The sequence below is a fragment of the Pleurodeles waltl genome, unplaced genomic scaffold, assembly GCF_031143425.1.
Source record: "Pleurodeles waltl isolate 20211129_DDA unplaced genomic scaffold, aPleWal1.hap1.20221129 scaffold_86, whole genome shotgun sequence".
Classification (NCBI taxonomy): Eukaryota; Metazoa; Chordata; class Amphibia; order Caudata; family Salamandridae; genus Pleurodeles; species Pleurodeles waltl.
In genome coordinates, this window is record NW_027150400.1 from 301,942 (window position 1) to 319,981 (window position 18,040).

General features: G+C 41.8%; 1 non-coding gene across 1 annotated transcript; it reads right to left on the minus strand.

Moving 5' to 3' along the window:
- Nucleotides 1-14,396: 14,396 nt before the first annotated feature.
- Nucleotides 14,397-14,467, minus strand: TRNAG-CCC (transfer RNA glycine (anticodon CCC)). Its single transcript has one exon. It is a non-coding gene; the product is annotated as a tRNA-Gly (tRNA).
- Nucleotides 14,468-18,040: the final 3,573 nt, after the last annotated feature.

Sequence of the window (18,040 nt, forward strand, 5' to 3'; positions counted from 1 at the left end):
TTATTTTTAGGGATGGGAGGATTTGCAAACAGTTTACATATGGAATAGGTGTAATTTACATGACAATGATGCCAAGTAAGCTTGTGGGGTTGTCTCTGTCCAGGAGCCATGCTCTAGTACTGAATGTCACGTGAGATACATGCTCAGTGCATCTCTGTGTGTATTTTTAAACTTAGAAGATGAGCATCTCTGGCACAAGTCACGTGGCAGCAGCAACATTCTAGACTCTCAGATCCGCAAAATATTTCTCCGCCAAACGAGTTTCCTGAAAGCAAAAATTACACTAACTGGAAGCGCAATTTAAAAATACTCAGCATTACACCTCAAAAAGTCTCCCTCTGTGCACTGTTCAGCATCAGTCACACATCACCTCTTGTAGGGTCACCGCGGGCTCTAAGATGAACTCCTGACGCCCCCCGCCCGGTTGTCCTCTAGGGCAGGATCTAAACAGCTGCTCACGTTTGTTGATTTAAAGATCTGTAAACAGTCCTGACGCTCCTCTCCGCCTCCGAATGTAAACGCTCAGCAGCTCTTGAGATTGAGGGGCTTCTCCTCCTTTCCGCCCCTTCTGGGGGCTGATCTTGGAAGCTCTGCGGTTCCCTTCAGCAGCTCCGCGGTTCCCCTTAGCAGCTCCGCGGTTCCTCTCAACAGCTCTGCGGTCCCCCTCAGCAGCTCCGCGGTTCCTCTCAGCAGCTCCGTGGTTCCCTCTAACACCGACCCTGCGGTATCCCGGGGGTTACCGGGCTGCACTGATCGACGCAGCTGAGAGGGCGTAGTTTAAATAACACATATTAAAATAAAATGCTCATATCAATGCTTAACGATGTTGCATAGAAAACGACAATGATAGTGATTTTGCTTAAACGTGCATTTGAATTATGACTATAATGTGTGTGGCCACCAGTGTGTACGCAAACTAATAACTCATAAATAGAATCATTAATGCTATGGTTAGTCAAGTTATATTAACGATTATGATATTGCATTTATATTGACAAATCTTATAGGCCTTAAGTTAGCGTGAGCTGGGGGTTTTAGTTGCCTGGCTCTCATATTAAAAGCATTTTTCTGTTTTCCAGTGTGCTGACTCGCAAAGGGCCATGACCCTGCAAATGTTCTTTTTCTTCAACTTGGAAGATGAATGTATCAGTACAATCCTGTTCTTATCCGCATGCTTGCTGCTTTAGTATGAGTTTATACACAAGATTGAAACAAATGTAGATTAATGTAATGTACAAGGACGTTTAAACCATGAACAAAGGGACTCATGACCCGAGAAGACGTGCCAAGATGTGAAGTAACCCCCGGATGTGCCACCTCCAAAGACGTCAATTATGAAGACCAATCAAAGTATTATGAATAAATGTGGGGTGACAATTAGAATTACCTAATGTATAATTTGATAGGTTAAAGATAGTGGAGTATAGCAAATGTCCAATAGAATTTTGGGGGAAGGTATTACGGAAAAGGGATAAAAACCCATGTCACAGAAAGGTCGGGGAACTAGGTAGGGAATGCTATTGATTTTATCCAGAAACTCTGTCACTCTGTTTGGTGACTTTGAGACTTATTAAAACCATCTTCACCCATTTTCTGCCCCTATACACTTCTCCTCCTTATGAGGGAAGTGTCCCCTTTCCTTTAGACAAAGTTTAAACTGATGGCGTTTTGACTGATGTCCTGAAGACGAAGACTGATCGTATGTGCTGACCTAATCCTTGGAGGGTAATTATGACAATGCAATTTGTAATTTGTCTGTTTGCTTTTCCTTTCTAGGTACCAACTGCTCATTTTGGTAGTGACCTTAGTTAGATGTTTTCCAAATTGGTGTTCTAAATTGTTTTTGCATGAAGCCCAACATGCTGATGCTAATTAGCGGTTAGTACAGGAGTTCACTTCGACTGACGCAAATAGACAAATGACTGACGTTACACTATGCTGAACTGAGACGCATATGTTATTTGCCGTATTCTGATCTATGTTCACGCCGTGCTATGTTCTTATGTTTGTGATCTTTGCATTAATGAAATCTTATCACAGTTGCCATATCGTGACTATGCTCTTATGCTTTCTGATATTGAAATTAACTCTTTTGCTCGTAGATTGTAATCAATAGGGAATAAAATTTATAAAATCCTACCAAGGTGTGGTTATTCATGGCTGAAAGGCCATGATTACATCGACAATTTGATTAATGTCTTTATCTAAAGTAAAGTGCATTGTGGTGGTAAATATTGATGACATTATTGATATATTGCTTGACATACTGATCAGTTATCTCGTCCTACGGTGTCTCTCCACTGGGTCACAAGATTCATTGGCCTAAAACGAGTCCTAATGTGTAACAAATTAACATAGAAGGACGCGTTAACAGTTCTGGTAGCAGAGGTTGTTTAATTTGTTTTTCTGTGATAATGCAAATTGGAGGTATGATGGGTTTCTAAGTTCACCATGACTTTCCCGGGATCTCGGAGCCTGCCTAAGTGAGTTGGGGATGTTCTCGGTGCCATAATGTGTGTGGTTCAGGGTTTTTGCGCTTGCTTAGCTCATGCCTTTTTGCAGGTGATTGCGAAATTTGTGTGTATCTAGGCCAAGTAAATGTTGTTTTAGTAGGAGTGGGCGTACTTCATATGAGTGTGGCGCTTGGTGCTCAAAATTATCCATGTGGTTGGTTGTTTATGTACGGACCTGTCGTGGTCTAAGACTCCGGAGTATGTTGACAAGTGTAGGAGACATTTGGATTTATGTTGTAATCTGTGTGGTTTAATAGGTCAATCGGGCGTGGTTGACAAGTCAAGTTTGAGTTGAAACATATGTGTGAAACCTTCGATGGAGATTTGGCAAGTTCTAAAGTGCACTAGGATGAGCCATTGACAAGTCGAGAGTAGAGTTTGCGGGTCGAATTCTACTTGCGTATGCGGGAGCTGATAAGGAGAAAGTAGCGGCTGAGGCTTCAAGTAAAATCTCTGTAAAGTTCTGAAGCGAATGAGTTACCCCTCCTGTAGTAAACCTGCAGATTTGTGTTGTCATTTAAGGTGCTCACAATAATTTGCATTAGTTTGTGTGAATTCAGTGAGGAACGGACGAGCCGCAAGACTTTGTCAGCTGCAGTGTGTGTGAGTGTGACGTCAGTGGTGCCACGCTGAGATAGGTCAGTCGTTGAGAGGGGTCGCACACGGATTGGCTGCCGTCCGTGAGAGGCAATAGGTTGAGAAAGGTGGGTGAAGAGTGTCCTGGGAACTAAGTCACTTCTGATTAAAATATACAAATAAGAGAAAATTGCAAAATGAATTTTGTCAAGGCATTTAAGAGCGCTCTGAAAGGAGACGCATATATTGTAGCAACTGATGGGGAGCCTACACCACCTGAGGATTCTCCAGCTTATATAGTCATGGAAGAGTAAGGTGTCGCGCCTTGTTTATGGATGAAACAGTGGCGCAAATTAACAGAGAAAGAGGGATGTTTAGCATTCCCAGAACATGGGATGTTCAATACGAGGGTGCTAGAGAATTTGAGGTGGATGTTAAGTACACAGAAACCACCTCCGAGGCCAGCTCAGTATGAAGCTTTAGCGGTTTGGGATCTAATGGCTCTTAAACAAAGGCAAGAAAAGTTTCAGAGAAGACTGAGAAGGGCAGAAAAATCCTATGCTGAGGCTAGATGGGATAACGAGAGTAAAATGTGGAGAAGGGGAATTGTTGACGGACTAAAATTGTTCCCAGCAATAGCACAGGGAGAGGAAACACAGGGAAAGAAAGCCTCCTGTAAGACAGATAAAGACTCTAATAAATCTAAAGAGAATATAAGACCTTGGGAAGAAGAAGATGATTCAGATGATGAGGAATTAATTGACAGATTATTACATGATCGCCCGCCACCTTATGCGGTGAGTGACAGTGCTCCAAGCACTAGCATGGACCCTGGGAACCAGACGCAGGAAAAGGGAGTTGCTGATACGGTACAGACTAGTGATACGGCATTGATACAGAATGGTGTCAGTGTACCCACTGCACCAGACATACTGATACAGTTGCAGCCTCCACCGCAGATACAGAGAATCTACCCAGACGTTCCAGTACTTGAGACTACTACAAATCTGATAGTGCCGCCAGACCCGATATATACAAAATCAAAATTAGTGCAGATTGAATCAACTCCGAAATTGCTGTCTCAGCCACAGCCACAACTGATACCAGGGTACAACCCAGTAGCTGGTCCACCATTAGTGCCTGTCCCGGGTACTTTAGAACAGACCTATGGAGTTACTGCTCCACGAAGTCTGGGACCAGGTCAAAAACCTGCCGCCATATCATTACCATTTACTGTGGGTCCTCCAGTGCCATTGTATGCGCAAGGCAAAACTGGCGTATGTGACCAGGGAGTAATGACTCAAGATGTGATAAGAGGAGGGTCTATGGGAACCCCCCAGATAATGGCCCCAGGAGAACAAGCAGTTGAAAAGCTGAGGTCTTTAATAGACCTTAGCCCAGTGGGAGCACCCATAGAAGCAATACGTCAAGCAGGGCTAGGGGGTTTAACCCCGCAGACAATGAGTACAAACTCCTCACAGTCACCGATGACACATGCAGGGAACATCTCACTCCAGGGTTTCACAGTCCAACAGCTAAACGAATGGCTAGAAAGGACAAATACTTCACAAAAGGCTGCAGTGACTACAGTCGAATCAGAAAAGGAAAGGCAAGATGAATACCTAAACTTTGTAAGGTTAGGTGCAGAAGCTGCTGAATTAGTGGAAGGTACAATGGGAGTAAATAGATTAGAGTCATACACGGAAGCAGAATTAAGATTGTTGTGTCCCAAGATTACCAAAGAAGTAGGCAAGGTGCATCAGAGATTAGCCAACCTGGCAGATAAATACAACATTGATATCGGAAACACTAAACACCTGAAAAGAAGTTACAGATTGGATTTTGACTCTAAAGACTTTGAGCACATGAGGTCTGCTGGAATGAAGGCACATTTGAAAGAATTGTTTCAAAGTGCGCAAGTTTGGGGTGCACTGGAAAAATGTGAAGGCAGGTGGGCAAAGAAAAGAGATAAGGAAAAGGGTGACAGTCCAGGGCCTAAACAAGCCAAGGCCTCGCCCGATCTGGAATCAGTGAAAATATTACCCATGGACCAGAGGAGACATCCCATCATTTACCAATGACTATCCTAGATTGAAGGAGAAGCCGATCGAATGGTACCAACAGACAGACAGGTTTGTGAAACTTGCAAAGTGTCTTTGGGAAGACTTGAATACTTTATTTGAAATAATTGTTCCACCTGATTTGTGGCTTGAGTGCAAGAGAGGAGTAGATTGGCCGATGAAGGAGCTGGCAAGGGATAAGGTGACCGGGGCACCCTCTGAAGAGGTGATGAAGTATTATCATAAGGTGATTGAGTTTTTTAAACAAAAGGTGTCGCCGAAGGTGACTGATTGGCAGAAGATCGACCGGACCTCTCAAGAGGTTAAGGAATCAATACATGCTTACTATGAGAGATTGTTAAAGGCATTCAAACACTACAGTGGTACTGAGACTATTGAACCGAAAGACATGAACCATCTCGTGTTCAGATTTGTCGAATGGTTGAGACCAGAAGTTAGCCAGATGACTAAGAATCATTTGATTTGTTAGCAAGCGAAGCCGATTGATGAAGTGTTGCAGTATGCGAAATACTGTAGTGATAAGATTGAGCTGAAACAGAAAAAGCTGAAAGAGAAAGTGATGGTGATTCAGATAAGGGCTGCACAGGCAGGAATACAGGGAAATGGAGTTCAACAAATGATACAGCAGCAACCGTAAATGAATGGTGCGTTTCAGACGCAGCCAAGAGGTCGAGGCCGAGGATTTGTGATTCGCGGTCCGGACTTGAATACTGTTGTGGTTCAAAATGACGTGCAAGGGGCAAAAAGGATGTCACCATGTCACGCATGCGGGGGCGTGGGGCACTGGAAACTGGAGTACCCGAATATGGTGCAGGATGGTGTTGTTCAGCAAAGCGCTAATGTTGGTACATTGCAAAATGTAAGAGGCCAAAAATAAGACATCAAAACCTGAATTTTCAGAACAATCTGGTACAAATGCAAGGGGCACAGTCCATGCAACAGATGCAAATGCCGCGTTTACAGCCAGCGCAAATGCAACTAGTACAACAGCAGGTTCCCATGGTACCTAGACAGCAAATGCAATTACCAATGGCTCCGATGGGACAGCAACAGGTGATGCTTCCTCAACAGGTCACAGGCCAGGTAATGAGTCAAAATAATACAGTACAACAGTTTCTATTACGAGGTGGAAATGGCATGAATGAAGAGTGGTCAGATGATAGCTCAGACAGCGAAGAGTGCAGGCTTGCAGCATCCTTAGAGGTGGATCAGAGGGGTCCATATGTGGAAGGAAAGGTGATGGGCTACAAAGTCTTGTTTCTGGTTGATACCAGTGCTACACGCTTTAGAGTCAGGAGCGCAGAGGTTCCAAAATTACCACTTTCGGGGCGTACCATAAGGGTAGTCGGAGTAGCAAACCAATATTTGACAAACCCGATTACAGATCCAGTACAGTTTGAGATCGGCAACTTCCAGGGGCTACATAGGTTTGTAGTCTGTGATTCAAGTCCAGTATCCTTACTGGGAAGGGACTTACTGTGCAAGACAAAATGCTCGATTACCTGTTCCAATGATGGAATCGAAGTACAGACAAATAGTGACGGTGAAGGAGATTAAGGTCAGTTCTCAGAAGAAGAGACAGGAACAACAAATGAGGATTACCCTTTAATTACCCTGTTCCCAATGCTTACCATGATCGATCTACCTGTTGAGTTACAGGGAACTGTGACAGAGAAGGGGTGGGATCTGACAGGAAAAGAAGTGGGACTAATAAAAGGCTTAGAACCAGTTAGAGTCCAGGTAAAGCCGAATGTGGTGTTTCCTCAGGTGCCACAATATCATATGGCACAAGATGTCCTTATCGAAGTGTCACAGATAATTGCAGATTTCCTGAGACAGGGAGTCCTGAGAGAGGTGCTGAACAGTCCGTGTAACTCTCCCATAATGGGTTTAAAGAAGCCCTGTGGAAAGGTTCGAATTGTGCAAGATTTGAGAAAAATAAACAAAATTGTGGTAAAATGTTGCCCTGTAGTGCCCAATCCAGCAGTGATCATGTTTCAGGTTCCATGTGATGCTGAGTGGTTCACCATTATAGATCTGTCACAAGCTTTCTTTTCGATACCTCTTCATGAGGACAGCCAATTTTTGTTCAGTTTTAAATTCCTGGATAAGGTGTACAGTTGGTGCAGAATTCCACAAGGGTTTTCTGACTCACCGTCCATCTTTAACCAGATACTGAAAAAGAATTTGGAATCCTTAGTACTACCATTTAACTCGACTCTAGTGCAGTACATTGATGATTTGCTGATTGCATCTAAAACTACGGACAACTGTAAATACGATACCATTGCCTTGCTGAATCATTTGGGAAAGAACGGACACAAGGTGTCACCTAAGAAGTTGCAATACTGTCAGAAAGAGGTGAAATATCTAGGACATCTAATCGAAAAAGGGTCCAGGAGAATATAAAAGGAAAGAATAACAGCCATTTTACAAATGAAACCTTCAACGACAAAAAGAGATGTCAGGATGTTTTTGGGAATGGTGGGCTACTGTCGTCAGTGGATACCCAACTTCTCGATCATCTCGAAACCCTTAATAAGACTGACAGGAAAGGAAATCAAGGATGAGCCGTATACCATAGCTTTCTCCAAAGAGGAGCTTTAATCATTTATGGAATTGAGAGAATGCATGTGCAGGGCACCAGCGTTAGGCATGCCTGATTATACGAAGCCTTTTCTACTGTTTTGTCATGAACGTGATGCCTGTTCTTTGTCTGTTTTGACACAGGTCCATGGAGGTGCAAATCGCCCTGTAGCATATTTTTCAGCTACCTTGGACCCCGTCCCGGCAGCCTTACTGGGTTGTTTGCACGCAGTTGCAGCAGTTGGTCAGAGCCTTACGCAGTGTAAAGGCATAGTCATGGGATACCCCCTAACAGTAATGGTTCCGCATTCAGTTTAAATTTTGTTGACTCGAACTAAAACTCAACACATGACAAATGCTCGTCTCACTAAGTACGAGACAATCATACTGGGGTCACCAAATGTCTCGCTAAAACGATGTACTGTATTGAACCCAGCAACTTTACTTCCTGCTGAAAACTCTGAAATTAACAATGAGGAAGAGTTTGAATATGACTGTCTTGAGGTAACCGAATTATGTACCAAACCACGTCCCGATATTCAGGACACACCGTTAAAAGAAAATGACTATCATGTTTGTCGATGGGTCCTGTTTAAGAGATTCTTTTGGAACACTGGGAGCTGGATATGCTGTGCGTACCATAGCTTGTATCATTGAAGCTTCCTGACTCGAGAGAGTGTTTTCCGCACAAGTGGCAGAATTAATTGCCCTTACCAAGGCATGCCAAGCAGCTGTGAATCTGAGAGTCACTATCTATACTGATAGCAGATACAGATTTGGAATTGTACATGATTTTGGCCAACTATGGTCACAGGGGGGTTTCATGACCTCTTCTGGTTCTCCTGTGAAAAATGGTGAACAAATAAAGGATTTGTTACATGCAATTCAGCTACCTCTTGAAATTGCCGTGGTGAAATGCAATGCTCATGTTAAGTCGTAAGACTTTGTGTCCATGGGAAACGGTTATGCAGATCAAGTTGCAAGGTTTTGTGCATTGAACTGTATATCGTTCAAGGAGCAGTGGGAATTGTTACCACAAGCTGAAAATGACACATGTTTGAACCTTGCATTACGGGTGGTTGATACCCTAGATGAGTTAAAAACATTATAAGGTTGTGCAAGCAAAGAGGAAAAACTTTCCTGGCAAAGAATGCAATGTGTACAGAGGGCTGATGATTTGTGGGTCTCAGATGAAGGAAAATTAGTCCTGCCAAACAGTCTTCTGTCTCAGTTTGCCAGGCTGTATCACGGACAGGCTCACCTTGGGTGGGATGCAATGATCAGGTCATTTAAAATCGACTGGTTCAACCCAAAATTCAGACATGCTGCCGAGGTTATTTGTCACAGGTGCCTCATCTATCAACAGATGAATGCTGGAAAGGGAACAGTGGTAACTTTGAGCCACATTGGGAGAGCTGGCGGTCCGTTCAGCAAAATGCAAGTGGACTTCATTGAAATGCCTGTTTGTGGAGGATTGAAGTACGTATTGGTGATTGTGTGTGTTTTCAGTCACTGGATTGAGGCCTACCCCACGCGTATAAATGACAGTTTTACAGTTGCGAAGCTGCTACTTAGGGAGTTAATACCAAGATTTGGGTTTCCTGTCTCTATAGAATCAGATAGGGGCAGACACTTCGAAAATGAGGTGATTAAACTCCTGTGTGCCGCACTCGACATCGAACAAAAACTGCATTGTAGCTATCGCCCTGAAGCATCATGACTAGTGGAGCAAATGAATGGTACTCTGAAATCGAGAATGGCAAAAATGTGCGCAGCTACCAATATGAAATGGCCAGATGCATTGCCCTTAGTGCTGATGTCAATGAGAAACACCCCTGATAAGAAAACAGGACTATCCTCCCATGAGATCCTCATGGGCAGAGCTATGAGGTTGCTAGCAGTACCTGCAAATGCTCTAGTGAATATCACAAATGATGTGGTGTTGGACTACTGCAAAGGTTTGGCTGATGTGATTCGCTCTTTCTCTCACCAGGTAGAAGCTAACACATTGCCACCAATTGGAGATCCAGGCCACACCCTACAAGCTGGTGACTGGGTGGTTGTCAAGAAGCACGTGAGAAAATCGTGTCTGGAGCCACGCTGGAAAGGGCCGTATCAAATAATCTTGACAACCACTACTACCATGAAGTGTGCAGGAGTTCCAAACTGGATACATGCCAGTCACACAAAAAAGGTAACGTGTCCTGTTGAAGAGAAACTTGAAGTTTCCGGCATAACAGCTCCAGGGAGAGAGGTCTCAGAGTTAGAAAACAGTCAAGAGCGAACTGAGACTGCCGGAGGGCCCACTGAGAACAGCCTCGTCCCTCAAACAGTGAATGAGTTTGAGAGAGGTGACAGAGTGCCTATCTCAGTAGAGGCCGCAGGAGAACTAAATCAAGGAGAGGTTCTCCCAGAAGTAGACAGATACGGGTTAGAACTTGAACTCGGTACAGACCCAGAAGAAGAAGAAGGAGAAATAATAGAAAGAGATCGGAGTGTGCCAGAGTCTCCTGAACCAGTTACAGGTCCATCAAGAGAAAACACCATATCACAAGAGGAGGGTGCTGTCCAGTGTTCTGAAAAGACACATCGAAAGAAGACACATAAGGGTGATAACTGGCTAGAGAAACCACTCCTAAGGATAAGAGACACACCAAATGATACAATAACAGAGGAGAACGATACATCCCGAGTGGAAGACCTAAGTGAAGGAGAACAGCAAGGTGAACGAAAGCTGAAAAGAAAGAGAGTGGCAAACAGAAGATATACAGGTCCTGAATGGGCACATGCTACAACATCTGAGTGGCAACAAGAATTTCTAGCATTCTGTTTTGACCGAGAAGTACCAGGCCAATACTAAGGTACTTGAACAAATCAAAAGGAGAGACCTGGTTAAAATCGAAAATTGAAAACTGAGAAAAGAGACTTTATAAATTACCGAATGTGAGATTAGAACCGGATTGACTTCGAGAAACCCGATTATGACAAGCTGCTAACCTGATTTGACAAAAGGGGGTCCTGGAGTGAGTGAAGATGCTGTAAATACACGCAGAAACCAATGGGAAAACTCAAAATCATTCTCAAGTTGATTGTTAGTCTACTATCTGATTCTGTACAGACATGGCTTATAATAGAGGTAGTAACAAGGGAAGTAAGGTGTGTGGTTGGCTAGGCCCTATAATAGGTATTGTGTGTGCAATAATAATTGTGGGAGTGATTGTGGGAATGCCATGGATAGAGAAAGAGACTATTAACGCAACTTCAAAACCTGAAACTACAACACTAACACGTGGGAAAGATTTGAGCAAGATGCAAGACACTTGCATGAGGGAACTAATTCAAAAGGGGAACTTTCTACTAATGTCTTCCATCGTTTGTTGAATGAGTATGTGGAGACCATGAATGCGAAAGACTGTTATGTGTACACTAAACTTTCTTCATCTGTGCAGGAAGGAGTTACTTACCATGGCCTTCCTCTAACCTACGGGATTAGCTGCAGTTTGCTACTAACAAGGTTCTATAATCAAGTGCATGTGCAATACTTATATTCGAATCTGGATGTTGTGTTTTCTTTTGTGCCTGTGATTGAATTCCTGAACAAGTTAGCTAAGGAACATGATATAAAAATAGTTAGAGGATTCTTTGAGCCGACGCTTACATTTGGAACTGCTTATGCATATCGCAATAATTTAACTTGCTTGCTGTCACCTGTAGAGAAAAGCTTTTTAGATCATACTGAAAATAGACGCAAAGCACTAAAAGAAAGACTAGAAAAAGGATTAGAAAAACGCACATATTCAAATGATTATGCTTACACTGCAATAAAGACACAAGGCAAGCTAGCTATTGATGCATTACATGTAGGTAGGCTTTGTATATATAGGCCAAAATCTGAGCAGGACAATTTGTTTGTGGGAACGAGTGAATGCAGACATGTGTTTTTGTTTCAGAGCAAATGGACATTTATGTTGAATGGACAAGATCCAGCGATCCCTGGGATCTATTACATTTGTGGCCTTAATGCTTATTACCGTCTCCCTAGGGGATGGTGTGGGACATGTTATTTGGGAATAGTTTTCCCATAGATTTACCAGATTGATGACTTAAAACAAATACCTAAGACGTCTGAATTACAACATCCTAGACAAAAAGGAAAATCAGTGGCTGCTGTCATTGGTGATATATTTGGAGCTATAATCCCTTCAGTGGGGGTTATCTTGAATTCTATGAAGATTCAAAAGTTGTCTACTATTGTGGATAACATGCTGACAAATTTCACAGGGGCTTTTCTCCTGATGGATACTGAACTTGCTGCAGAAAGAGCTATGACTCTTTAAAATCGGCTTGCTTTAGACATTCTTTTAGCAAAGAGCGGTGGAGTCTGCAAGATGCTCAATGAGCGTCATTGTTGCTCATTCATTCCGGACAATAGTAAAAAGGTTAGAGGTATGCTTACTAACTTAACTAGAGATTGTGCAGATTTGAAGGATTTGAAGGAACCTGGAGTTTGGGAGAAATTTGGAAAAGGAATTGCCAGAGTAGGGAGCTGGTTTACCAATATTTGGGATGGGGTACTTGCTAAAATATTAATGGGTCTATTAATTGTTCTGGCCTGTCTTTTAGGATTATGGGGGGCATGTAAAATCAATGACAAAATTAAGAAGAATTGGACTAAAAGAACCAGAAGAAATGAAGAAAGTGAAAGAGAGAAAATGTTCAATGAAATATTGGGAAGTTCACATAAAGGGCAAGATGTTGAAATGCGCATTATGCGCAAGGTGAAAAATTAAAATGAAGGGTCAAAGGGAAAGGTTTGTGTGATGACGAGCGTCATCAGAGGAGGGACTGAGAGGGCGTAGTTTAAATAACACATATTAAAATAAAATGCTCATATCAATGCTTAACGATGTTGCATAGAAAACGACAATGATAGCTTAAACGTGCATTTGAATTATGACTATAATGTGTGTGGCCACCAATGTGTGCGCAAACTAATAACTCTTAAATAGAATCATTAATGCTATGGTTAGTCAAGTTATATTAACGATCATGATATTGCATTTATATTGAAAAATCTTATAGGCCTTAAGTTAGCGTGAGCTGTGGGTTTTAGTTGCCTGGCTCTCATATTAAAAGCATTTTTCTGTTTTCCAGTGTGCTGACTCGCAAAGGGCCATGACCCTGCAAATGTTCTTTTTCTTCAACTTGGAAAATGAATATATCAGTACAATCCTGTTCTCATCCGCATGCTTGCTGCTTTAGTATGAGTTTATACACAAGATTGAAACAAATGTAGATTAATGTAATGTACAAACCATGGACAAAGGAACTCATGACCCGAGAAGACGTGCCAAGCTGTGAAGTAACCCCCGGATGTGCCACCTCCGAAGACGTCAATTATGAAGACCAATCAAAGTGTTGTGAATAAATGTGGGGTGACAATTAGAATTACCTAATGTATAATTTGATAGGTTAAAGATAGTGGGGTACAGCAAATGTCCAATAGAATTTTGGGGGAAGGTATTACGGAAAAGGGATAAAAACCCATGTCACAGAAGGGTCGAGAGAACTAGGTAGGGAATGCTATTGATTTTATCCAGAAACTATGTCACTCTGTTTGGTGACTTTAAGACTTATTAAACCATCTTCCCCATAACCTGTCCATTTACACTTCTCCTCCTTATGAGGGAAGTGCCCCCTGTCCTTTAGACAAAGTTTAGACTGATGGCGTTTTGAGTGATGTCCTGAAGACGAAGACTGATCCTGTGTGCTGATCTAATCCTTGGAGGGTAATTATGACAATGCAATTTGTGATTTGTCTGTTTGCTTTTCCTTTCTAGGTACCAACTGCTCATTTTGGTAGAGACCTTAGTTAGATGTTTTCCAAATTGGTGTTCTAAATTGTTTTTGCATGAAGCCCAACATGCTGATGCTAATTAGCAGTTAGTACAGGTGTTCACTTCGACTGACGCAAATAGATAAATGACTGACGTTATGCTATGCTGAACTGAGACGTATATGTTATTTGCCGTATTCTGATCTATGTTCACGCCGTGCTATGTTCTTATGTTTGTGATCTTTGCATTAATGAAATCTTATCACAGTTGCCATATCGTGACTATGCTCTTATGCTTTCTGATATTGAGATTAACTCTTTTGCTCGTACATTGTAATTAATAGGGAATAAAATTCATAAAATCCTACCAAGGTGCGGTTATTCATGGCTGAAAGGCCATGATTACATCGACAATTTGATTAATGTCTTTATCTAAAGTAAAGTGCATTGTGGTGGTAAATATTGATGAAATTATTGATATATTGCTTGACATATTGATCAGTTATCTCGTCCTACGGTGTCTCTCCACTGGGTCACAAGATTCATTGGCCTAAAACGACTCCTAATGTGTAACAAATTAACATAGAAGGACGCGTTAACACGGCCACAGAATAAGAGGGTGAATCTCACTGAGTGAGAAGATATTTGTAGTTCACAGTTAAAACCAGGCTCATGTGTACTTCGTTATTAAAACAACTTTGTTTTCCCACCAAGATAAAAAATCCCAACCGTACATTTCAAAATAAACTTATTTAGGTGTTAAAAATATAAAAGACCAAATTTTAAAGTCATAAATAAAAGACGTGCGCCAGCCGGGAATCGAACCCGGGTCGCAAGAATGGGAATCTTGCATGATACCCCTACACCACTGGCGCGGCTGGTCATCGGATAGCACTTGCACTCTGTCAGCTCTGGCAGGAAGCTGCCGTATCTGAGTGTTTTTTGGGTATAATTATTGACTTGCACATGGATTGAAGTCTCTGACACTCTACTAGGCGCTAGGAAACTACTCACAATTCATGTCTTTTTTAAGTGAAACAAGGAAGCAGATTATTTATCTATTTAATTACGTGACTATGAAAGTGGATGAACTGAAGGAAGTTTAGAACAAACACCAACGTGGACATTGACGTAAACAAACATATAAGTAACAGGGGACAGTGCACTTATGGACATATTGAAGATGTACACCTCACGTAGCAAGACAAGGCGATGCTCTGCCTTTACAGTGTACATAAACTCCGTGCACCCGAATTTCAAATGTGGATCTTATAGAGGCGACAATAGAAAACAGCAACTGTACATACGTCCGTATATTACACCACCCATCACACGCTGCAGATGTAATCTGCTCCTGAAGTTACATCCTACATCTCACAATGATGACAAGGACCAGTCACAGCATAGCGCCTCTCTTCACACAAGAATTGACAACAGTACAAACAATACAGCCAACGATAAAACATGTGACTGACTACTAGCCAAAAATAATATGTGTCCTCATTTCTCAGGCTAGTCCCGTGTCAGCCCCCTTCTCACTCCAGAGATTCACCCATCAGGGACCCAAACCTGGATTTCCATTTCAGCCATTAACAAAAATAATATTGGCAAAGCCAGTAAGTCACTTCTATGAGACAAAAGCTATTGGCTTTGTCAATGCTTATCCATGTTGTGCAGAAGAGAGGATCCCTGTAGAAGGGGGTAGCAACGGATGTGCGTGCATGTGTGAAAGAATGAGTGTGTGTGATGTTTTAAGATGAATGTTTGGTGCGTGCGTGCATGTTTGAATCTTATGAGTGTTGTTAATGGAGGTGCGTGTGTGTCTGTGTGTGAAAGAATGAGTGTGTGTGTGTGTGTGTGTGCTTCCTGCCCGCCCCCCTCCCTCCTAAAGCTGCCCGCCGCCATTGATAATATTATGTTTCATTTGTAACTATTTTATTTGGACTCTTTTGCACATTACTTATCAAGGTTGATGGCTCTTGCTTTTGCCGTCTTTCCCTTGAACCGAAGAGGACGTAGTTTGCTGATGGGGCCTACCTACCTCTTAATAGTTCATATGGTGTTAAACCAGTCGTAATTTTTCCTTTGTGCCAGTCATGCCAGTCATACCAGTAGGACCCTCGTGAGCCAATGCAGTAAGGCTTGGCTTGAGTGAAAGGGGTGCAACTAATTTGACATTTCTTACAATGACTTCATCTAACATAGTCAACTCTTTCTTTATCTTCCTATACAGTCGTACAGAATTTCATCTACTTGTTTCTCCTTCAGCCAGCCCTTAACAACTATATCAGAAACACTTGTCTACTCAAATCATTAGCAATAGCAGTCGTCCACTGCATTTCACTCACAACCCTTGTTTCTCCTGGTTTATTTAACAAATTGGCTACAGCTACATCTTCATCCATAAACCTTGCTTCATCCTCAGTCAATGTTTCTACACAAGGCATATGGGACAGATAATCAGCAGCAATGGTAGATTTGCCAAGAAAATATTCAATATCTATTTCATATTCTTGTAATTTACTGACTAACTTTGTGATGCGGAGTGACATGCTTTCAGAATTGCACTTACTCAGTATGCTCACAAGCGCTTTGTGTTAATTTTCAATCAGAAATGGCCGTCACCACGGACAAATCCTTTGAATTTTGCCACTGCCCACATGCATACCAAAAGTTCTCTTTTAATAACAGAGCATTTTGTTTTCGGTGCCCCTACTTTGTGTGATGCAAATGCTATGAGGCGCTTGCTGTTGGGCACTTCCAGACTTAGTATTGCTTCAAAGCCAACCTGGTTGGCATCCATAGTCACTATAGACAAAGAGTTTCATTGAATGAGTAAAGCATTGGGGCATTTTGAAACTCTTTCTTAAGAGTTTGCATGCTTTTATCAAATTTTTCATTCTAGATGAACTCTCTATCTTTCTTGATTAAAAGATGCACAGTCTCCACCTTTTACGAATAGCTTGCTGCATAGACCCAGTTCATCCTGTTAGCTGAGGTGAGTCTATAATGGCAGCAATAAAGCTTGGTCTGGACTGAACTCCATCTGCACCAATAAAATGACCTAATTATTCCACTTTACCCATAAAGAAGTTACATTCCTCTCCTTTGAAGGTTAGACCAGTGTTTTGCATTCTTTTAAAGACCTCACTCAAGATTATCTGGTGGCTATCCAGATTCTCAGAAAAACACAATTATGTCAACCTAGAAGGCTCTAATACCTTGTAATTCTTTGAATCACTTAATCAAGACCTTTTGGAACATTGCGGAATCTGAATTGGGTCCACAAGGCATGAAGCCACATCTGAAAGAGGTTTTGTCACATGAGTCTTTGCGTTGAATTATCAGGCAATATGTAGTTGTGAAATCAAACACCTTAGCATTGCCCAAGGTTGCCACCGTTTCATGCACATGGGGTAATGCTTGGTTTTCTACCACTACTTGGCAGTTCAGTTAGCGCAGATCCACACAAAGTCTGGTATCTGCATTTTTCTATTTTGAAATTACAAAAGGGGACAACCATGAAGAGGCTGGTACAGGTTTGATTACTCCTTAACACAACCACTTGTGCAGCAATTCATCAACATCCTTCGTGCACAAAATTGAATGTTGAAGACTTTCTGTATAATAGGTGTGGCTCCCTGAGTTTGACAATATGTTGGTAACCTTTCAACATTCCTAATTTATCAGCAAAGGTGGATTCAAATTCTCGTAACATTTCATCCAAGTGTGTGTCTGTACTGTAAATACATAAAGTGCCTTGCCTAGGTTTATCATCATGTGAAGATTTTCCTGTTTAGAGCATCCAAGGATGCTCATGCCATGATTGACAACATGCATGTCTTTAATAGAGAGGGTTGCAAAAAAAAACTTCTAAATAGATTTGGTGCCCATCATAAGCTCCGGGTTTTATCTTACTGGGTTGAAACGTTCCCTTTTGCTGCATACTGTTGAATGTCTCTTGATATTTACACATTTTGTGGGTAGATCCTTATATTGCACCTTGGTTGGTCCTTTCCATCACTTTTATGCAGTATTATAACCATTAGTTTAAGGTCAATCAAATGTTCATCCATGTTGTCACTTTGAACTATCCTCCTCCTGGATAGTCGGTACTCTTTTCGGTTGTGTGCTCACCCATTTTCTTAAATAATAATCATTTAACAACCTCTATGCTAAAGTCATCTGGAGGTGTTTGAACAAACATGAAGCATTTAACAATAAGACTTTCTTTGAATGAACAGCACTAGTGGTGGCTTCCTTCTTTTTCCAGATGGAGTTTTACACAGATATGTGGCTTAACTAAAACACATTAATAACTTATTTTCGATACATAATTAGAAATGTATTTCAATTGCAATTATGTTATTTCAGTCTGTATATGAAGAATCATGTGTGGAAATGCAAAGAACATGTTGCTAATGCACAAAATATAAACCCAAAAAGCT